Genomic DNA, 23,557 nt, shown 5'->3' with positions numbered 1-23,557 from the left:
CGACACACTCCAGAAACCTCCTAGACTATTTTCTCTCTGCTGTCCTGTATTTCTAGCAGACATGTGGTAGGTTGAAGTCTCCCACAAGAACAAGGACTACCAATTGTGAGACTTCCCCCAGCTGCATACAGTATTTCAGCTGCCTCTTGATTCTAGTTGGGTGGTCTATAACAGACTTCCACCAGGATATCTGCCTTGTTGACCTTCCCCTGATTCTCACCTGTAACTCTCAGCCCTATCATCGCCATTATTAAGCTGTAGAGAATCAAAACACTCCCTAACATTCAGGGCTACCCCACCGCCTGTCCTTCCTTGCCTATCCCTTCTGAAGAGTTTATAGCCATCCATTGCAGCACTCCAGTTGTGTGAGTCATCCCACCATGTTTCCGTGATGGCATTTATGTCATAGTTTTCCTGCTGCACAATGGCTTCCAGCTCCTTCTGTTTGTTGCCCATGCTGTGTGCATTGATGTAGATGCACTTCCGTTGGTCTATTATCCCACCACCTTTTTTGGGGAAGAAACCCTAATTCTTATGTGACCATTCTCAGGTGCTTCCACGGTTTCTAATACATCAACAAACCTTGTGTCTTTGCTGCTGCATGGACCTCCATCCTGTACATCCACTGAGACAGCATACTGAAGGACCTTGCTAGCAAGTGTTGTCAGTTCTCATGAAGACCCACTTAAAGATTAAAGATTCAGTAACATCAACAAAGTCTTCTTTTCATTAATCAACATGTGTAATTAATCTTGAAAGAATAATATGAAACAGCATGTTCCAGTAATAATAGTGTAATACAATACCAGGGCTTTATAATCCACAAGTGATTTTTTTCCTTAAGAGTTATAAAACAAAACACATACATGCAAGCAACCAACCAAGAAAACAATGAAAAAACAAAGTACTGGCAATAAATGTGAATTCCAATACATACTGTTTTAATGCATTGAAATAGCCATGACATTGGATGCAGACTTCTTGAATGGAAAAAAAAGTACAAGAAAGACAAAGCTCATTGAAGGCTGCTTATTATTACATGCATAGTGCATATCTGGAAAGAAAAATTAGAACAAATAGGAAGCAGTATTTGACTGTTTATTCCTGTAATAGGCAAAAGAAAAAGTATTTACAGTAATTTGTCAATTCTAAGCCGTACTGTTGTAAACTGAAAAACTCTGCTCAACTCATTGGCATAGTACCCGTTTAACCTCACCGAGGATCTTGTCTGTTGCACTTACACTGTAGATATTATGTCTATTTTCATTCTGTCTGCAGGGAGAAATACATACTCCAATGTTCTGTGTATTGCTACTTTCTTCATAACCCAGAAATTTCCAGAGGAGAGAAATCCTAGATCTCCTTGAACATATGTATTTGGAAAAGACAGCATTCCTTATGCCTCACCTTATCTTCAATATTTCAGAATTAAAATCCATTTTTTTTGCAGTTTTCACAGATGCCACCCTTTCATGGTAGATAGTAACCATGTCTAATATGCTGCTATGTGAAATAGTTGGACTCCAGGAACAGTGCTGAGCACCGCTACTACCATATCTCCTTGCCTTGGATAACCATACTACTGTCCTTCAGTCTGACTTCATTCTTTTCACTTAAAGGATCCATGTTGTGCAAATGTTAACATTAGCTTGGAAACTGTTGGTGAAATAGATTGTAGTTTCTACTTTTCTAGACTCCAGAAGGACTGTTGGGACTAATGCTAAAGCACTGTTCAAGGGTGCTCCAGAACTCAGGTGAAACCAGTGTCTGAGGGTGTTCTACAGGGTGAACTACGTTGCTGGATTTCAATCCAGTGACTAAATCCAGGCAAATATGTCAGGCTAGCTGGAGTTCAGCACTTCTTAGCTTTCTAAAACTGGAAAAACATGCACCAAAGAGCCAAGAGGCAAAGCAGCATGACCATCTCCATCCTTTAATTAATACTCTAAAGCGTGCTCTCCTCAGTCCCACTGGCCATTCCCTCTCTGGAAGTCATGCTGGCTGCTTCTCCTGTATTTGCATCGGATGGCTCTGGCTAGAGAAAAGAAAGCTAAAGCCTGTCTTACTGATAAAGGACAGCTCTCTTTGGGTCCAGAATGTTCAGATTATATAATATAATGAAACATGAAACTGTGGGATCTCTGAGATATAGTTTGGGGAAGGACTTGTATTGTTCTGCACGTAGTGAAAAATGATGCCAGTCTTATATATGGGCAGAGATGAGGAAGTTAAAGTTTGTCAGACTGCCCTGCTTGTGTTCTAATTCAGTGTGCTGCTAGAGGCAGTAATTGTCATGTCTAGGATCCCAGACATTGGTGTACTATGCGGGATTTTAACCTTCATCTGACACATCATAGGTCAGCTACTGTGAAAACCAGCACATTCTCATGGCTTCATAGCACTTTACAGCCAAACAAAAGAAGACAAGCTCCTGCCCTAAGGATCTTGCTTCTAAATTAGCTTCTAAATAAGCCACAGGTATCAATAAGGAAAAGACAGAGGGACATACAGTTAATTGGAGGTTGACATAGTGAAATAATAAATGTAATAGTCTGGATATTTACTGAAAATTCAATTCTCGTGAGGCATAAAAATTATAAACTCCAGTGTCTTTTTACAAGTGTATAATGTTTATGATGATATGGACACAGAAACAAATTGTCATGAGCAAGTGATGCTTTGGATTTACAAGATGATACATTTTACATAGTAAATTGTCCAGAGTAAAAGCTTTGCAAAAGAGATTTAGCATTCATTGCAGAGTAACCCACCACATTTACTACAAGTTAGTCTTGCACATGGACAACTACTGCAGAATTGTTAATTGCCTTCTAATCTACACACTATTTTCCTCACAGCAATTTGAATAGCCATCCTCTAAATTAGCAGTTCCAGGTGTTTTATTTTGTGAAGCTGGATACAGCTACTATTTCTGTCATAGCAGTATTCATTTTAATACTAGAACAAATTCATCTTGACCATATTCACACCTCTTTTCATGCGTAACTTCTGCAGACATTTTTGTTATTGAGTTTTATTGGCAGAAGTGCTTAGACATTGTCAATTAAATAATGAAGTCTGATACAGCCATGAAAAATGAAGGAATTTTGTTTGTTTATTCTTAAATTTATGCGTGCAGGTCTTTTCAGCAGGAATATTCAGGCAATTTAGGGAAAGAAAAACCCTTTGGCTTTCATACAATAAATTTTAACAACAAATAGCAGCATAAGAAGTAGTCAAACCCAAAAGATTGGAGGAGTTTTGTTATCAGAATAATGGAAACAGAATTTCTATTGAGGAATTTCAGCTTCTTTGCTGAAGAGTAATTTTACAAATTTCGTGATATTTTTGCTGTTAGAATGATTTACTAGCTGTAGTACCATTTTTTCTTCTCTGTTTTTTTATTATTAGAATTTTGATTCCCTGATTTTGTCTTATTAGAATTAAATAGTGGCATGACTTGTTTCCCCAAACCCTATAAAAGCTCTCCATCAGTTGAAATACAAGACTAGAGAACATTGCATAATGGGGCTGATTTCATTTCAGAGTTCATGCTGATCTTTTGTCTACTCTACAAAAAAATAGTGTAGTCTAGAAAACTTACAGATTAGTTTAATGATGATTGCTACAGCTGCAACATAAATTTTAAAAGTCCTAGGCTATTAGAATCTAGGGTAAACTTTACTTCAAAATTCATTCAAAAGATTGATGACTCAATTCAGAATGTTTCAAAACCATCTAAGTACAGTTTTTGTGCTTGGAAATGCCCACAACAAAAGCCATCAGCTCCTAATTTCTATCAATAACTTACTCTCTAAAGTCAGAATAATACAAATGTGGAGGCACAGCAGATTCTGTGTCAGAGCAGATTTAACACCAGCTTCTAGAATCTACATCTTCCCTCAAGAAAACAAGGAGCAAATGTTTCAGGGAACAGCTTCATTCAAAATGCTGTAACGAAGGCAAGCTCTTCCATTAACAGGCAGCCAGTTTAAATCAACCCCTCATTGGTAAGTGACTAAAAGCTTGATTCAGAGCCCATTAAAGTAAATGGCAGTCTTTCCATTGACTTCAAAGGGTTTTAACTTAGGACTGAAAATCAAAAGCTTCAGACATCTGCTGGTGTCTGTTCGGAGGCCAAGATTAAATTAATTATTGTTGTTGGATTGTGTTTTGATGTTGCTTGTAGTTGTCATGGTTTAACCCTGGCCGGCAACCAAGCCCCACACAGCCACTCACTCACTCCCCCCACAGTGGGATGGGGGAGAGAATCAGAGGGGTAAATGCGAGAAAACTTGTAGGTTGAAATAAAGACAGTTTAATAGGTAATGCAAGAGCCACACATGCAAGCAAAGCAAAGCAAGGAATTCGTTCACCACTTCCCATGGGCAGGCAGTGGTCAGTCACCTCCAGGGGAGCAGGTCACGTGTAACGGGCACTTGGGAAGACAAATGCCATAACACTGAGCGTCCCCCTCTTCCATCTTCTTCCCCCAGTTTATATACTGAGCATGATGTTCTATGGTATGGAATATCCTTTTGACTAGTTCCAGTCAGCTGTCCTGGCTGTGTCCCCTCCCAGTATCTTGTGCACCCCCAGACTTCCTGCTGGCAGGGCCTGAGAAACTGAAAAGTCCTTGACTTAGTACAAATATTACCTAGCAACAACAAAAAAACCAGTGTGTTATCAACATTGTTCTCACACCGAATCCAAAAGACAGAACTGCACCAGCTACTGAAAGAAAATTAACTCTATCCCAGCTGAAACCAGGACAGTAGTGCAGAAATACAAGGTAAAGCTCTCCCAGTGCCCGTACAAAGGAGAAAACACTGGGAGAAGAACCATTGCCTAGACAACTCAAGAAGGGAAAGCTCTTTCTTTCCTTCTTCCCCTTATATCCCAGTGTCAAGCAGCCTACACTAGAGTGTGAAGGTTGTGATTTCATTCAAAAATCCCGTTGTGCTATCACGACTCTAAGCATTTACTCAGTACAAACTATACAGTTCCCCCAGGTTACTGACATACATCAAAGAACGACCAATTTACCATCATCTGGATTCTCAATGCACAAACAAATTATTACATGCCTAAACTAGTATGTAATTCATATCAATAGTTATGTCTTGAAACCTCTGAGTCTAACCAGGTTACAGGCAATATTTTCAAAAATTTCCCCTCATATGGGTAATTTTTTGGGACACAGATCCAGGTACTGCAGACATCCCTGATTCTGGAAGATTTTTGCTGCAGAGTACCAGCTTGATTTTAGCAGTTTCATTTTGTGCACTAGTAGCCGTTCTAGTTACAGTAAACTATGTGTATGAACATACCTGGGAAATTAAGATTTGCAAGTGCTAGGATCCTGCCAAGATGGTAGATGTATCTACAGAAATCCACTGAATAGAGGATTATTGAGGATTATAGAGGATGATATGAGGAAGGAATTCAGCTTCAGAATACGGAGTAGCAGTGTAGATCTGCAAAGAGTAAAGCTGTATCAGGGCAGAAAGGGATATAAACCCAACCATTAATATCTCATAACCCATATATTATCTAGACAATAAAATTTGTTTCATAATTGCAGATTCCATAAAATAAAATAAAATCAAAATTAATACTCAAGCTATCTTTATATGCATGCACCTAGCTACCAGGTAATTAGAATTGGGAGAATATTTAATAGTTCCTAAAATATTTGCAGCTGTAAAGATTTCAATTCCTACATGGGTGTGGGATTGCAACAGTGGGAAATCAACCAGTTAGTGAATACCAAACATGAGAAGCATTTCCAATAATAAACAAAATTAGCAATGTAGATGAGAAATCTATCTGATTTATGGGCTGCATATGCAATTATAACACATTCATAAAATGTTACCCACAGAGCAATCCAATACATTTGTTTATCCGTGCTCCTAGATTAAGAAAGTAATGTTGTCAACCAACCAATTGTGGGCATTACAGATTCAAGATTAATTACCATCTGCATGGGACAGATGTTAAATCTTCAATTTCACAGCAAGGCATCTATAGCTTATTTCCCATGGAGTGCTTCTTTCACTGATCAATAAATGTATCAGCCTAGCTGTTCATCTTGCCACAGAGGTCAGAGGAATGACAGTGGTACATCTGTTTTTGTGTCAAATAAGGACCGAGGAAATGAATCTTATCCAAGCAGATAAACAGCTCTGCTACAATTGTCCTTCAGTCTTCTACTCAGCTAGTCATGATTAAGTTTTAAGCATTTGGGAATTTGTTAGCATTGGCACATTAAAAAAAAAAAAAAAGGCACAACAACTGAGGAGGGAAAAAAAGAAATCAAAACACAAATCCAGCCTTTTTGCAGATTCTCAAACTGGAGTTTGTGTCCAGTTTTTATATGAGCTGAGCCTGATTCTTCACTGCCAATAGTGCCAGTATAATATGACAGCAGATTCTGGCTAGCAATATGCCCTCAAAAACTGTATTCTTTATTATTATTATTGTTACTATTAGTATTTCACATGTTGCATAAAGCAGGAAAGTGAACAATTGAATTACTTGTCATGTTAGTGACCAGAGAGCGTTGTCTTTGAAAAGGACTTAATAAACAGCATGCTAAATGAGTCATTACTTCACAAAACAATGCAGAAGAATCTTAAATTAGGGCTAGACCCAGAGGGTTTTAAGACAGCAACCTTGCTTGGCCTAACCATATGGGTCTCTGCTCTTTAGGAGCTTCCCTACTTTGCTTAAAGCTGCCTGCAACCTCAGCAACCTCAGTTTATGTAACCTCAGTCACCCATGACTGTTCTGAATCGCCTGCTTTGTGAAGACGGGAACTCTAATGCAGTCCTGGTTGGATAGACAGCTGTTTCTGTTCTGCTTAAGTTCCCTGCAGATGTCCAAAGAGACAGAAAGAATCAAGGCTACAAATACCTTCATCTGATGAGGTGGCAGCTTTGCTGAGCTCTCACAGATGCACCGAGCCATCTAAGTCTTCTTTGACTCTTCCTAGCTGGAGGAAGTGACCGTTTCTATCCCCATCCCAGAGGAGTGCCTGAAGCACCACGCAGCGCCCTGAGTAAAAATACCTCCTCCCCTCCTGCTGGAGGTCAGCCACTGTGCAGGCAGATGTGCAACAGCCAGGGAGAGAGCAAAAGGCCTGACAACAGCTTGGAAGGAGAGGCTTCTGGTCCCTGCCCTGGGGGGTGATTTTAATCAACCCAGCAAGGCTCTAATAAAAAATACACATTGCTGGAAGATGGGTTTGTAACCTTGCATCTCCCTCAGCATGTGTTGGGGGAGTGCTTTTACCAGGATAATCCATGTCTAGATCCTCCTTTTACAGTCTGAGTTTGGTCCCTGTGGGTCTGCAGAATGGTGTTAATTCCCAGGTGAGTGATTTGGCCTCTGGATAATTATGTAAAGACAATGCAACATTGGCACACGCCGTACCATTAAACATGCTCTCTGTAAGTGTTAGCTATATTTTCTCACAGAAGGATGGACATGCCAGACATTTCCACATAGTTTCCTGAACTGCCAGAAGCCATTTAAACTGGATCTTGTGAAGAGGGAGAGAGGTAGTAAATTAAGAGGTCTGGATCTCCTGCAGAGACAGCTGAGTAAGGAATTCAAACGTTTGTATTACATTAGGCTGAGTGGGGTTCCCTGGCTGAGAGTCTGTATGTAACATTTCTATGAGGCAACACTTATGTTAGGCATAAAAACCAGGTTGATTTTCAAGTTCTACCAGAGAAACTAGATTTTTTCGGGGGGGGGGGGGGGGGGGGGTGTTATATAAAGTTTGCTTAAAAAAAAAAAAAAAAAAAAAAAAGGCTATGAACAAGTGCTAACTTCATAGAATAGTTTGGGTTGGAGGGACTTCCAAAGATCATCTAGTCCAACTCTGCAGTGAGCAGGGACATCTTCAACTAGATCAGGTTGCTCAAAGCCCTGTTCAGCCTGGCCTGGAATGTTACCAGGGATGGGGCATCTGCCACCTCTCTGGGCAACCTGTTCTAGTGTTTTACCACCCTCATGGTAAAAAATTTCTTCTTTCTATCTAGTCTGAATCTACTCTCTTAGTTTAAAACCACTAGCCCTTGTCCTATTGCAACAGGCCCTGATAAAAAGTCTGTCTCCATCTTTCTCATAAACCCCCTTTAAGTACTGAGAGGCTGCAATAAGGTCTCCCCGGAGCCTTCTCTTCTCCAGGCTGAAGAACCCCAACTGTCTCTGCCTTTCTTCATAGCAGAGGTGCTCCAGCCCTCTGATAATTTTTGTGGCCTCCTCTGGACTCACTCCAACAGGTCCATGTTTGTCCTGTGCTGGAGGCCCCAGAGCTGGACGCAGCACTGCAGGTGGGGTCTCCCAGAGCAGAGTCACATTTCTTGTGATGCAGCCCAGGATATGGTCAGCTTTCTGGGCTGTGAGTACACATTGCTGGCTCATGTCCGCTTTTTTATCCACCAGTGCCCCCAAGTCCTTCTCCTTGGGGCTGCTCTCAATCCCCCATCCCCCAGCCTGCATTGATACTGGGGTTGCCCTGACACAGGTGCAGGACCTTGCACTCGGCCTTGTTGAACTTCATGAGGTTCACAGGGGCCCGCTTCTCAAGCTTAAAATACCATGTCACACTGTATAAAGGCAGAATTAAGATTGTACAACTAAATATCACTTTTATTTTTTTTTCTCATAATTTTATCAGTATAGTCTACCAGCACTCCTGCTAGATCAGAAAATTTTCTAAATGGACAACTAAAAATGAGCATGGATTCAATAATCTGTCTAAGAATTAATTTCCTTACATGTGTTTTAAGTCTTCCAAGTCCATAATGGGTGAATTAACTTCCAGATAATAATTCCTCTTTATCTTTCAAAGGTCTTTCAGTTATACTACAGTGATGATTGTGATCAAAGGTTTATTCTGTACTGAAGGCAAACATCCTGCTCTCTCTTGAGATGTTATATCTCGTGGACATTTTGTCCAGGACTTTTTGAGAATCTGGTTTATGATGGACTTCTTTATCTAATTTCATTGACATTGCTCTCTATAAAGCTAAGTACACAGCTGTGCTGCTGGAGATTCATGCAAGAGGAACTCATTGACTTTGAACCCTTGCTCTTTCAGTTATATCTGTTTCAGTGGAAAAAAGGATAAACAAGGCTCTGAATCATTTTACACAATACATAGAAAACTTGAAAATTTCATTTACACTCTCAGCCATGAACTATAGGAAAACCAACATTGTCCACATAAATACAGTTTCCATTAAAAATAAGCTGTTCTTGCTGCTATTGTTGCCACAACATTTTAAATGGGAATGAAGTCAAAAGTTAGCACTTCTATTAAAGACCTGTGGGGAGCTGGCAAAAATTTACTTTGCTTGAGAAAGTTAAGTGGAAAAAAGGAAGCAGGCAGTGGAGCTGTTCTAACAGAGGGAGGCTCAGAGCAAGGCCAAGGACTAGCCAAGTGAAAGACACAGTACAGCACGCCCACGTGTAGCCAGGACCTGTGGTAAAGGCAATTCATACGCAGGACAAAGAGGAGTTTGGAATTGGACGTGGGAGAGCAGGAATTTGTTTGAAGGTGTTTCTTTCCGTACTCAGAGAACACCATGATTGTTGTGATATAGTTTCACTGGCCCCAGTCTCTGGATATCTTTTGCACTCATCCTTGTTTATTGCAGGCAGGCTCCAGAAGATAGTTTTAGCATCCCTGTATGCCAGGTACCTTTCTGCCTAGTGGAACTGCCAATGTTGATTTTTTCCTCTGGGCTTTTAAGTCTAGAATTTGTATTGTGATTATTTGCACTTCTCCAGTTGAAGATGTGTCATTTGGCAGAAAAAAATTATGAATGCAGCGAGAAAAGAGAGGCACAGAGGGAGAACATGATTCTGAAGCTTAATAATACTTACTTAGAAAAGGTTTTTTAATAAACACTGAATAGCGAGAAGGGTTGTCAAGCAATGGAACAGGCTGGCCAGGGAAGTGGTTGGGTCACTATCCTTGGAGGGATTGAAAAGACGTGTAAATGCAGCGCTCAGGGACATGGTTTAGTGGTGGACTTGGCAGTGCTGGGTTAATGGTTGAACTCAATGATCTTAAAGGTCTTTTCCAACCTAAACAGTTCTATGATTCCATGTACTGTGTCAGCATTCATTTGGGGAGTCAGTCTTAGATTCTGGTGTTCTTTTCTGCAACTGCTTCCATATATTGCACACTGACCAATCATTTAATAAAACACAGAAGGAGACTGCGTCCCATGCATGCTGTTCTGGACTCAAACTATGGAGGTAAGCGAGGTTTTAGGGATGCCCCACTATGCAACATCTACTGTCTAGCTCTAGAGTTTTCCTATGAAATACAGAGATTTCCCACAATTGTTACTGAACTACTTAACTCTGTTTCTTTGCCTTGATGTTCAGCTTTTTATTAGTGTCTTACACAATTTCCAGCTTGCCTCCATAATATGACCTTTGTGAGAAAATGAAAAAAAAAGTAGTCATGAAGAGGGAAAACTAATTGATAGGTAATGACCGGTGACAACTACAAAGATGGTAGACATACAAGATGGAGACAGGGACAAACCCTGAAAAAAAGCTAGATAACCTGTCTCACTGAAAATTCAAATGGTTTGATGTCTGTTTTCCTCTCAGACTGGAGTGAAATATACTGAAATATCCTGTGAGGAGCAACCATGGTACACAATGTTGGCACAGACAGAGCTGTGGACCAGAGGAATGTGATCCAGCCCATGACAGATACTGGAAAAATGAGGGACTAAGAACCACTGTTGTTGGTTTTCATTTAATGCCTTGAAATATTTTCTTAAATAATAACAGTGATACAGATCCTCTATTTTATCAGAACACTTGATCCAAAAAAAAAGCATATTCCCTGCAAAAGTAGCCCTAGACTTCACGACTGTCACAGGGAATTACTTTGTAGTGGCAGAGATGGAACTTGTGATTATCCGTCTGCAAACCATAGCTCCTTTTCTCCATCTCTTAAAGCACATAGTTGAAATAAAAGAGGATATTTTTAAATCCCAGAGTGCTGTTCTATGTGGAACATAGCAATTGAACTGTTTCCACAGGTCTTTTGTGGTCAATGTATGTCAGACTAGACATGAACACAAAAAAATTGAGGCCATTTCCTATCCTATCCTGTCCCTCACTTTAATGCTAAACAGTCTGCTTTAAGTTTTGGCTCTACAGCAATACAAGTGAGATGATTCTTTCCTTGTATGTCTCTTCTGCTGTGGTTTCTGTTCTTTGAGTCAAAGTCTGTTTTTTCCCTATTTATGAAAAAGCACAATGAATCATCATTTTAATTGGGGAATAAATAGGCTTACCCTCTGTAGCAGAGGATCAAGCTAAGGAACATTTAATCACAGTGGACAGACACGTGGATCCAGCAGGATGTGCTCACAAGTGCTGACATTGAAAGGCTACCCTCAATAATCACTGAAAGGTCATGGCCATTGGGGGACTGCAAGAAAGCAATTGTCCTGCTATCTTCAAAACAGGCAAGAAGGATCCAGGGAACAAAAGGTAGTCCACCTCATCTTGTTTCCAAGAATGTGATGTCCTTCTGGAACAAACAAGTCCAAAAATATGAAGGACAAGAGGGAGTGGTCACCATGAAGTTACAAAACCATGCCTGACAAACCTGATAGCCTTCTACACAAGGAAGTAACTAAGCCAGTGAAAGAAAATGTTGTTTTTCTTGATTTTAGTAGGGCTTTCAACACTGTTTCCCATAATATCCTCATAGATAAACTGATGTTGGTCCAGATAAATGGACAGTAAGATGGGCTGAGAACTGTCTGAACTTCTAGGTGAAGCGGGGTGTAATCAGTAACATGAAGTCCAGCCAGACGTCAGTCACTAGTGGAATACTCCAGAGGTTGATACCAGAGCCAATACTTATATATATATATATGCATATATACCATATATACCAGGAGTGCAGACTTAGCAAGTTTGAAGACAATACAAAATTAAGAAAAGTGGCTGATACATTAGACTTTTGTGCTGCCACTCACAGAAACCTCAACAAATTGGAGAAATGAACCAACAGAAAGTTTTTGAAGTTGACAAATGGAAATGCCAAGGCCTGCACTTGGGGAGAAATGACCCCATGTGCCAGCACAGGAGATTTACCATCTGGAAAGCAGATTTATAGAAAAGGATCTTGGGGGTCCTCCTGGTGTCCAGCAGGACGTGAACTAGCAATGTAGAAGGCCAACAACTTTCTGGGATACATTAATGGGTCAAGAGAGATGCTCCTTCCCCTATGCTTAGCATTGGTGAGACAGATTTGGAGAGCTGGGTCTAGGTCAGGGCTCCCTAGTATAGGAGAGACACGAACCGGAGCAAGTCCAGTGAAGGGCTAGAAAGATGAGTAAGGGCTGGAAGGACCTGACATATGAGGGGCTGAGCAAGCTGGGGTTTCTCAGCTTGGAGAAGAGAAGGTTCAGGAGGGATCTTCTCAGTGTGTATAAATACTTGATGGGAGAGTGTAAAGAAGATGGAGCCAGGCTATTTTCAGTCATGCCCAGTGAAACAGCTGAAACACCAGAGGGAGGTGCTGGAGTGTGTCCAAAGGGCAACAAATCTGGTGAAGGGTCTAGAGCAGAAGTCTTACGAGAAAAGGCTGGGGGAACTGGGATTGTTTGGCCTGGAGAATAGGAGGCTCAGGGGAGACATTATCACTCTCTACAACTACCTGAAATGAGGTTGTAGCAAGGTGGGTGTCCATCTCTTCTCCCAAGAAACAAGTGATAAGACAAGAGGAAATGTCCTGAATCTGCACCAGAGGAGGTTTAGATTAGATATGAGGAAAAATTTCTTCACCAAAAGCGTTATTAAACATTGGAACAGGCTGGCCAGAGAAGTGGTTGAGTCACCATCCCTGGAGGTATTGAAAAGATGCGTAGATGTGTTGCTTAGGGACATGGTTTAGTGGTGGACTTGGCAGTGCTGGGTTGATGGTTGGACTCAATGATCTTAAAGGTCTTTTCCAAACTAAGTGATTCTATGATTCTACGATTCTATGAACATCAGGGAATAATTTTTCACTGTGAAGGTGGCTGAGCACTGACACAGGTTGCCTAGAGAGGCTGTGGAATCTCCCTCCTTGGAGACAGTCAAAACCTGACTGGATGTGGTTCTGGGCAACTAGTTGGCCCTGCTTGAGCAGTGGGGTTGGACCAGATGACCTCCAGAGGTCCCTTCCAACCTCATACATTCTGTGATGCTGTGATAAATAGAACGGTTATATCCATTATAATTCAGAAGTATCTAGAAGAGCAGACCTTTTTCTGATCTATTATTTCTCTCCTTGCTGGTATGAGTAGCACCAGGGTTCTCTTGGTTATTTTTTCTGGATGGAAGATTATTCCTCTTATATCTGCTGATAACTGTTCCTGCTTCTCCAGGCTGTGCTTGCGTTTCCTCATACTGATGGTAATATTTCTACTTTTGCGGCTGTGTTTTGCCTCAAATGTGGATAATAAATGACTCATAACATTAATCTGCCTTGTAATTTATTACAGTGCTATGCTGCGCTGGAATATCGGGTGGATAGTTTATACCACATAATGAGACAGCAAAGATACTGAAGCAGCAAAAGTGTAATTTCAAAATGACAAGTTTTTGCAAAGTGTATAAACATCAGACAGGTACCAATAATTATAGGTAATGAAATCCTGCAGGTACCTTGTGGAGTCCTCACCAGTGCAATAACACTGCAGCCCACAAAGGGGCACCCAGATGCTGCATTTAAAACCATATTCCTCCAGCGCCTTCTCGTGTGTATTTCCAGACACTTAAACTTCAGAAGTTTCCAGACAAAAGTTTCCTCTCACCATGACACCACTCCCAAGCCTCAGTGAAATCCCAGACTAGAAAAACCCTTTAAAGTCAATGGAGTTCATTTGAAAATACATTTAATTAATCTCTCTTCATTTATCACCGTGAGAACTATGATACACGGGTAATATATGGGTATTGCTTTTTTACGAAACCACTGACACGTTTTAGGCTAATGAAACTGAGGCCAACAACAACATTAAACAACAGCCTCAGAGGAAAACTGCCAAGTGCTTGTTTGGCCAGAATGTTTATCATAAAAATAACATTACACATGCTCAAATTCTTATCAGTCAAATGTTTCTTGAATTTGCTCCAGTTGTGTTTGGTTATGCCCTTCCCTTTTCTATTAAAGTATATTCACACAGACATTGCAATTTTGCCCCTTTCCATTGCTGGCAGCTCAGATATGATGCAGCTTTTCTGATAACCCCCCTGCATTCCCACTTCTGGTATAGTGCACTTAATGTCTGTATGTCAGTTATTTTTCCAGTAAAATCTATTTAGCATCTGTGACCCAGCGCAGAAATAGAGAAGGGGTGCGGCCAGAGATGATGTCAATGTTATACTCAGCTGATAAGAAACCTGAAATGAAAGGGGTTTATAGCAATCATATGACATTAAAAAGGTCTGCATAATTAATATATGGCTGTGATTTCTGCACAGTATGTTTGCCAAACCACTGCTTTAATGGGCTAATGGTCTCTGAAGAAAGCAGAGCTTTGCTTGCTGTATTGCTGAGAGGCAAAACCAGGAGAAATCAGTAACTCAGCCAACGAAGGTAACTGCCTTACTGAGAAACAACTGACTGGCAGCTATATATGAGCATCCTGGTGAGCCTATGTTCCGGGTGAGGACATTCCACAATTCTAAAGCACATTAAAACCCCCTTCTTGTCTATAATTAACCTTTCACTATTGTGCCTTGTTAATTAAAAAGAAGTATGTAATGATTGGAAAGTGGGCATTAAGGCAATGCCATGGCATCAGCTACTATGACTACAAATTCAGCCTGTTAGTTTTAACTCTGCCATTGTCTTCAAAACAATACCTAATACTGTATTTGCAATGGCAGCAGCTGATAATAAGCATTTGTACAGGTTTACGCCACTTTACAAAACTAGCTAACACGTCACATTTCCAATGCCAATCACTCACTACAGCAAATGGCAACGGCTTTGGCTCAAGCCATCAGGAGTCACTAGAGAAGGGTAGTTGCATGGAAGTAGTGAGATTTAAGAGGTTTTGTTGGGATTTCTGTGTTTCAAACAAACAGCAGTTAGCTATTATCTGAGAAGCACAAAATAAAACTAATCAATTTTATTTCTTTGCTTTCAAAATAAGATTGCTCAAAATAAGTGAGCAATCCATTATATGGACTCCAGCTGCAGATGACGAGTCCACCCATTCTCCCCTGCTTTTGCAGACTGAAGTAACAGAAATGGTAACACTGGATGTGACCAGCAGCTTGCTGGAAATGGCTTTGGCAAGAGGGGGCTATTTGTCACCACCTGAACTTGTATTAAACCATTTAGCATATGCTTGCTTAAAATCTTGCTGCAGAATGAGATATGAAGTGTCATGAGACTCAGCTGTACGATAATAGTATGCAGTCAAGCACATTTGTATCTTGATATGTCTGGTACAACAGAAAGATTTATTATGTCCTATCCATTTACTGCACATTGCAGCCGGAGTTGTAATTGGCCAGGATGGTAAAGGTTTGATTTAAGGCAATGATTCTATCAGCTTGGTTTTTGCTAATAGGGTATAAGTGTTCCATACAGCATTATATCTTCCCGTGTTATGGCCTGTCCTGGGTTAATTGTATGCTGCAGTCTAATCTATTCCTGCCTTTACATCATTTGCTATGAGAGACTACAGATGCATGTATTTGATCACTCCCCATATTTACACAAGAGAATATTTCTCAGAGGCTTACCCAAAATATCACCGTTTCCAAATCAATAACAATTGTTAAGAAGATTGCAGATTCCATTTTGACTCTATTTGATGGATTGCAATGATCAAAGCGAAATATCCTTTGGCATCAGGCTAAGGTCTCTTATTATATACTTGTTATAGTATAATGCAGAAAAATCAAAGAATTAGATGACAAATGAACATTAGTGAAGTGAGTAATTAGAAGTATGGCCAAGTAGTTAAAGGGCTTCATTTTTATTAGAAGTATGGTTTATGTCCAATAGTAGTTAAATTACTTCATTTTAAAATATATATGAAGAACCATATTAGCAGAATGGAGTGTAATGAAAGTAATGAATGCCTAATTCTTTTATGGAAATGAACAATGCCAGTTTCAGACAGAATCCTAATCACGTAATTGTGCACAAGGTCTTTAGCTTGTTTGTTTTTCTGAAGTCAGACCTGTGAACAGTTATGGATTATATCCTTAATAGCTTTTGCTTTTTTTCCTGAGAGGCAAGATGACACAGTAAGAGCTACATGGAGTCTTCTACCTCTAATACTTTATGGCAGTGACTTGGATTGTCCCCAGGTTGGTAGCAGTCATATATTAATAACATTATTAAGTGGCTTTTTCAATAGGTTTCTCAGTTCATTTTTCTCATGGGCTATAGTGTGTAGGACAGAACTACCATCAGGATTGACATCATCACTGGAAGCATGCAAATTCCTAGAGGCTGATGGCTGAGGCATGCTGTTGGGACAAGATAGCATAAAATTTGGTAACTACAGCAGCTGCTAAGAGTCCCCTAACACTCTACTAAGTATAGAAGTAGGATTCTGCAGTTCTAATCTACTGTTGTATTTTTCAAATGCAGGAAAACAAAAAAAAAAAACCCAAACCAAATCAGATGTGTTAGAAACTGGAATTTGCAGCCCACTTCTACTGCCTCTGGTCAAAGAATCTCATGCTGATTTCAGGTTGTAACTACAGCCACCTCCTCACTGTTGCAGGAGCTCTGGTTTTTTCTATAATTTGTTGACAGTAGTGGTTAGAACTATGATCAGGAACTAAGTTTAAAAGTAAAAAAAATCCTTTCACGATGACAGTTTCTCATTTGATTTATGCCAAGCCAACTAGTATCTCAGACTCCTTGCGCAAGGCAATGGCACTCCATGGTGTGCTCTGGCATCCTATCTCCCAGCTTATGCTCCACAGATCCCTGTTGGCTCAAATATCCAGATTTTCTTGCCACAGGGAGAAAAGCATACAAGTGAGGACAGCACAGAGGTGCTCCCAGATTCCCCCAGTTTAGACCTAGCCACAGAGATGTAGTTTCTCCTTCCTGCAATGAAGGAAAGAGCACTTTTCTCTCGCACTGTTGTAAAGCTTGTGAGACATGGATACTTTGGAAGTGGACTCTGATACATTAAAGTTCTCAGAGTTCTAGGAGGTGGTGCTACCAATGCCAAATATAAAGACAATACAATGGGTTTTTTTCGCAATATAGGTTGTGCTACACGCACAAATTGTTATCATGTTTTCAAGGGCAACGCTTGCCACAAGTTTTCATTTCAGCAAAAACATGATCTAGACAAGTTGCCTGCCTAACATATACACCTGAGATCTCTCCCTTGGCCTTTCTTTCTGCTCACTCTCTCTAAAAGCAAATAGTTGATGCAACAGCTTGAAGCAGTTGCATAGAACATCTTAGTAAAGGAAGAGACATATGTCCCTCTTGCTGTCCCAAGAAAGAAGTGAATGCACAGTTTATTCAGAAAAATAAATGTTGTAATTGACTAAGAGCTGCAAATTTTGGAGGAAACCTAGAATAAACCTTGATGTTCCAGTTGTTCTAAACAGCTTTGTAACAGCTTAGTGCTTTCCTTGACCATCTTTCATTAGGATACTGGCTATTGTGATGTTACAGGCTTTAAAAGAATGTGAGATTTTTTATTCTTTCAATTTTTTGCTCTTCTAACAAAAATCAAAATATAAAAAAGGTCCACAGAGCTGTGAGTGAATGAAACATTGAGCCTTTTGTAGCACTAAGAAGCTGCATTTAAAGCTACTTATCTTCAGACACGGATACTTTCAGAAAACATGCCCCTGGCTAGGAGATCTCTTGCAACTCCCATTTTAATTCCTGTCATAGAAAGTAAACTTCCAAAGTTGTTCTGCTGTTGGGGAAAAGTAGAAAGGCTACTGTGTGTTGGAGGGCAAAAAGGGTCCAGAGGGAGAGCTAGAGAAAAAAATCATGCTGGTCAAAATCAATGCAAAAGAGTATGTTTCTTTTAATGTGTTTACCAAGCATCATTGTTCTACCATTTTTTGAGTCCTTCTCTGTGAAATACACTTCACAAGGGACTGTTGGAGTGTACACAACAAAATAGACAAGTGCGATTTTAAGGCAGATTGTTTAAAAATAAATGAATAACAAATTTTAAAGGACCACAATATGATACTCTGAGGAATGTTCCAAGGGAACAAATAGCTTATACGAATCAGGGTATGCAATGCTGGCCCTCACAGACTGTCAAATGGAGGCAACGATAACTGTATGCTTTTAATTGCAAGATTATGCTTTTAAGCCTGTGAAGGTTTCCTTTGTTAGGCAATGAACCAAACCACTCCAGTCAACGGGAATTTTTCTAGTGACTGAGGTGACATTTAAATTAGAACTGAAAGTTTGACTACTTACCTCTTCTAATTTGCACCATTAGAAATACCCATTAACATTGAGATATGACAATAGTGTGTAAATTATTAGGTAGTTGTGTCCAAAGAGAATTCACATGCCAGTCCTTCTACCATAAAGTGGTTTGAACAAATTTTAAAAATTTGTTTGTAATTCCATAACATTAGGATGTTTAAATTTTATTTTCGGATGTCAAAAGGAAAGTTATTTTGCACATTAAACCCTCAGATTTTATTTTGAGCTGCCAATGAGGCTACAATTGTTACCAAGTACAGAAGTAATTATCTCTTAGCTTGCCCTTGCAATTCATACATATGTTGTTGAATAGTCATTGAATAAACTGTTGTGATTTTCAGACTTATAACAATTGGAAGCCTGTATTGATTTTTTTTACAAAGTTTTCGGTCTCAGAAATTTTTCTACAGCTTCTCAAGTTTTAATACATGTATTCCATCTAAAATATTCTGAATCTCAGTTTCTAAGCAGCAGGGAATTTAAGTGAAGATTATTTTTGCAGGCCAAATTTAGAAGGATAGATCCTGAGCAGATGTATACAATGTATATAACTGATTGAAATGAAGTTACTTAAACTACAGCACTTAAGGTAGAATTTAAAATAAAACAAAGCAAAATTCCAAATATCCAGAGTTTGCATGTATTACATTAGAAAATAAAGCAGAAGTAGGTCTGGGGGAAAAGGGGTCTTTTTTTTTTAATGTCAAGATTTCAAATTTATGTTCAAAATTTTAAATCAAACCCTGTAGTTACTGCCCATGCCTGCCCCAGTGCTGGGGCAGAAGGTATGGATGTTTCCTCTCTCCCATAACTTTATGTTGGCTCATTTTGATTCATTCGTCACACCTCATAACATGATTCATTGCCTCTTCTGTTTGTGTGATATACTGCTATTTCATCAAGCTTTTGATGCAGCCCATCATTCAACATGTTCCAGGCAGCAGAAGCTTCAGTGTATACACAGGCATTGTTTATAGTGGCTCTGCATCATATTTAATGTTGCAGGTATATTGGTTATCCAGGTAACTCTGTTATCTAAGAGGCATTCATCTTTTTCCTTTCCTTTTCTCTCTTCAAAAACTTAAAAATAGGATTGGCTTTGATGCAGAACATTAATTTGAGGGAACTGATTTGAAGACCACAAACGAAACCTGTCATCTCCCACCTGCAGCTTCATCAAATGTGAGGTGGTCTAATTTGCTAAGTTTCCTAGAGATGTCAGGAACAGCTGCTACTCATTTACAGCTTATAAAGGGGCTTTAATCAAAGCTACGTGGACTCAGGGCTGGCACCAATGGCAGGAAAAGACTGAAATTGCTAGGTTCTTATTTATTAGTGTTAGGTTAATAGGTTTCTGAAAAATAATATCTGGCTGCTGTTGTTGGAAAGGTTGGCAGGATTAGATATAAGTATGGTAAGGGCTGTACAATAAATATTTGGTCTAGAAGGAAAGTCAACAAAGATGTAGCTTCTAAAAGATAAATGCTGCAATGGTAAATGTCAAATATGGGGACAATGCTAAGAAAGAGATTTAATATCCGATGTCTGTAGGAGGAGAGCCAGATAATGAAAACATTGAGATTATGTGCAAGATTTTTTTTCTTCATGTGGTAATTTAAGAGGAAAGGAAAGAATCAAGAATGTTCATACAAAGAAAGTTTAAAATCTGAAAGAACTGCAAGTTTGTTCAGCAACAGAAAGTTTCTCATGAGCCTTAATAAGAAGCAGTGTCTCTGAGATGGCTCTGAAGGCTGAATAGAAGAAATAGCTCTCATGAAAAATTTAGTCTTTCCTTTCCTTGGAAAATTTCACCACAAATTGCTATTTCTAGTTTTATGTCTTCAGTTAATCTATTTTCAATGGAAAATATCAGCTTGCTAGCTAAATGACTGTTCGAATCAGAAAGATCAGACTTTGCTCATCTGGCAAAAACAATGAAAAATTTTAAGGTAAGTCCACACAAAGATACAGCTCTTACTGTTTGGCAACTGCCGAAGCTTGCATGTGAAGGGCACGTAGAGTGACATATGTCAGCATCTCGCAACTCGGCAATTAGCTGTAGGCAAAAATGGTGATATGAGGCTGAGGGCAAGCTGCACTATGAAGGTAAAAGCTTGTGTCTAAAGTCTTACATGAGGTGCAGGGTTTTTTTTTTTTAAAAAAAGGGAAGCTTGTCTAAGTCAGCCATAATCTAATTATGATTGAACTAATAGTTAGATACAGGGCACTTTCATTATCAAAAAAAGAAGCATGATGTGTCTGGCTGGCTGCTTGTAAGGAGGTAATGGATTATTTACATGGGTGACTGCAGTGGCCAGGGGATCACAGGCTAATCATAACAGGATGACTGTGTGCCAACAAAATGTTAATGAGCAGCTATTCTCATAATCAGTAGTCTGACTTGCAGCAGTCATGGAGAGGGCACTGTGTAACAGCACATGCAGATGGGACATATCGAGGTCTGGCAGAGTAGGTTATTTGCCTGAATACAGGAACTGAAGATACAACATTGATAGAACTGAACCATGAGTGTGTGCTAGTTACATGGATAAAATCATTTACCAACTTGGAAACATCCAAGATCTTTTTTGTGTATCCTGCCAGTGATGGAATGTAGTCAGTGAGTAGGGATCTGGTTAAATGTATGTGGAAAAGGGGACATGACTCAACAACTTTGATCCTGAGATGCTGCTGTATAGTTTAAACCCACTTTACACTATTTAACTATTGCTTTGCTACCTGCTATTTACTATTGCAATTAATAATATAAGAATATAAGTGATGAATCCAGGACTGAAATATTTCCAAAAACCTTGATGATGGGGCTAAACAAACTCTGGAGGACTGAAAACATGGAAACATTGTATGGGTTGAATGCTAGGACAGGCAAGAATGCAAAAGCGAAAGACCACAGAAAACTAGAAAAGGAGCCTTTACTTACTACTGTAGGATATGAACTTTTCCATGGTCCCATGGTATCTGCAGACTGAGCACTTTTTTCCAGGTCACCCTCAGAACATACATGGTCACATTTCCTAAAATAGAAGAAGTATGAATAAAATATAAACCCACCTTTTTAGCCATTTCTTGTGTGGATAAGTCTTTTCCCTTCTAGTGAAAGTGTTCTCACCACTAACTTGAAGAAGTCAAGTCTTTCCTTTGCTGTATTTCAGTCATCTTATCATAACTGTTGATGTTATTCTGGCTAAACTCCAAGAATGCCCTGTTCACGTGCTACAATATCTGCTGACAGTCTGGCCTTCTCCATTATATTTCAAGTATTTTTTCTTTAGTCTATTTTTAAAGACTACTTCCTGCTTTTTGCTTTCTTCTCCCCCCCAGTTTTCTTCCCAAGCACCTTCAACATCTGCTTTACTTATCTGCTTTTTCACTGTCAGCACTGGACCTCCACAGACTCCTATCCAAAGACTCTATTCCTTGAGTGTAGCTCAAAACAGCACTGTACTCTTATAAATAGACCTCTGTCATCTGTTTTCTGTCATACGAGCAGGAGAAGCTGGGGAATAAAGTGCACTTTAGACCTGGAATCTGCACATCTCAAAGGCCCAGTTCATCATACAATGTTTTATACTGAAAATGGAAAGACTTGCCAAATTTAACTTCTAACATCTGGATGAGAATACAGTCCCATGTCCTCAAAATTCTGAAAGGTCTATTTTTTTTTCTTTGAGAGTAAAATGTTCTAGAAACTTCATATTTTGAAAATGGATGTTAAGGAAAGTTAGCAGTAACAAAACTGTCCCATAAAGGAGTTTCTCAGCACTGCACAGCCTGCAAAAGATTTTAGATTCCTGAATCTGTTGCATCAAAAATAATTTATAAGATTAGCCTCATGCCTTAGAGTTTTCAGTATTACCTATGGCAGGGTTCCTTTCTGGGAGGTGAGGTTGTGGGATGTAAATTAGAGATGCTTACCCTAAACTGTCGTAGAGATCAGTCTTATTTCCATAGACCCCAAAAGATGAGCCCTTCTTTTTGCTCCATTCCTGTTTCATGTACAATAGAGAGCCAAACCTGCTCCTTTTGGCACTAAATAGTTTTATTTGAATGGTACCTGTGTCTATGGACTTTTCTGAGTATGTCTTAGCTGATATAAGAGCCTCAGAATAATGCTCTGTTCACCATGGAGTTTAAACAATCTGTTCTCTCAGAGTCAGATAACATCATTATTTACCTTTTAGAGTCTCTGTTCAGGGCTAAATATATCCAACCAGCCAGGTCACCGCAAAGACTGAATCTGGCAAAAAACATTAAAGCTGTCCAGGTACTGAAAGCTTTGTGCAGACCTGCCCCAGTAAATGGATTAAATGAAAGGCAGGCAGGTTTTTTCCTAAACTTGCTCTCACAGCAAACAGGAAAATATAACAGAGCAGGCCAAGTACCGACTGTTCTCTTTGTCCATGCACTGGTCGGATTTCCTTATTTCATTTGGGGTCAGCGCAGTGATTTTATGAGTCAGACTTGTTTTGTCAGAGTGCAGTTGACAGGATTAACTTCTCTGAATTATCCATTGCTTCCAATCTTACATAATGACATTTAAATTTGTGTTACATTATATTAACAGTAAAACTGTCAGTAAGCAATTTGCTATTTGTTTTAATATTTTTTGTTCATGGTGCGAAGACATTCTGCACATACTTTAAACCCTGGTAGTATCAATATGGTGCTGCTAGAGAAAGGATGCACGACTAATATTTTGCTGTACATTTTGGCTGGATTAGTAGTTGAGGGCCCATTTGCTGCCTACCTCTAGCCTGAGGCTTTGCGCTCCAGCCCTATCTCACCATATCATCTTCATATATCCACACCTCACAGGTTTGCTGCATCTGTATTCTCCTGCCCCCAAAACAGATATGGCAATGCTTATCTCCTTTGCTGGGACATTGTGACATATGACCAACTAATATTGTAAGTATCACAGAAGCAGTATTCTCTTTCAAAACTTGATATTTCTCTAAAAGCCTTTTATTTGTCAGCAAGGAAGGTGTCGTCTTAACTTTCTTGGTCTCCTCTCCCTGCTCTTTCCCTGTCCTGCTA

At 39.6% G+C, this 23,557-nt stretch overlaps 1 long non-coding RNA gene across 1 annotated transcript; it reads right to left on the bottom strand.

The window, feature by feature from the left end:
* Positions 1–5,336: 5,336 nt before the first annotated feature.
* LOC119149272 lies at positions 5,337–21,672 on the bottom strand. The gene is made up of 3 exons (XR_005104634.1): positions 21,630–21,672; positions 21,441–21,534; positions 5,337–5,477 (listed from the first exon to the last, which is right to left on the bottom strand). It is a non-coding gene; the product is annotated as an uncharacterized LOC119149272 (long non-coding RNA).
* Between the last annotated feature and the right edge of the window lie 1,885 nt (positions 21,673–23,557).

This window comes from Falco rusticolus, chromosome 5 (assembly GCF_015220075.1).
Source record: "Falco rusticolus isolate bFalRus1 chromosome 5, bFalRus1.pri, whole genome shotgun sequence".
In the NCBI taxonomy this organism is placed as follows: domain Eukaryota; kingdom Metazoa; phylum Chordata; class Aves; order Falconiformes; family Falconidae; genus Falco; species Falco rusticolus.
Note: the sequence above shows the minus strand (reverse complement) of the source record. Positions and strands in the feature narration are given on the sequence as shown.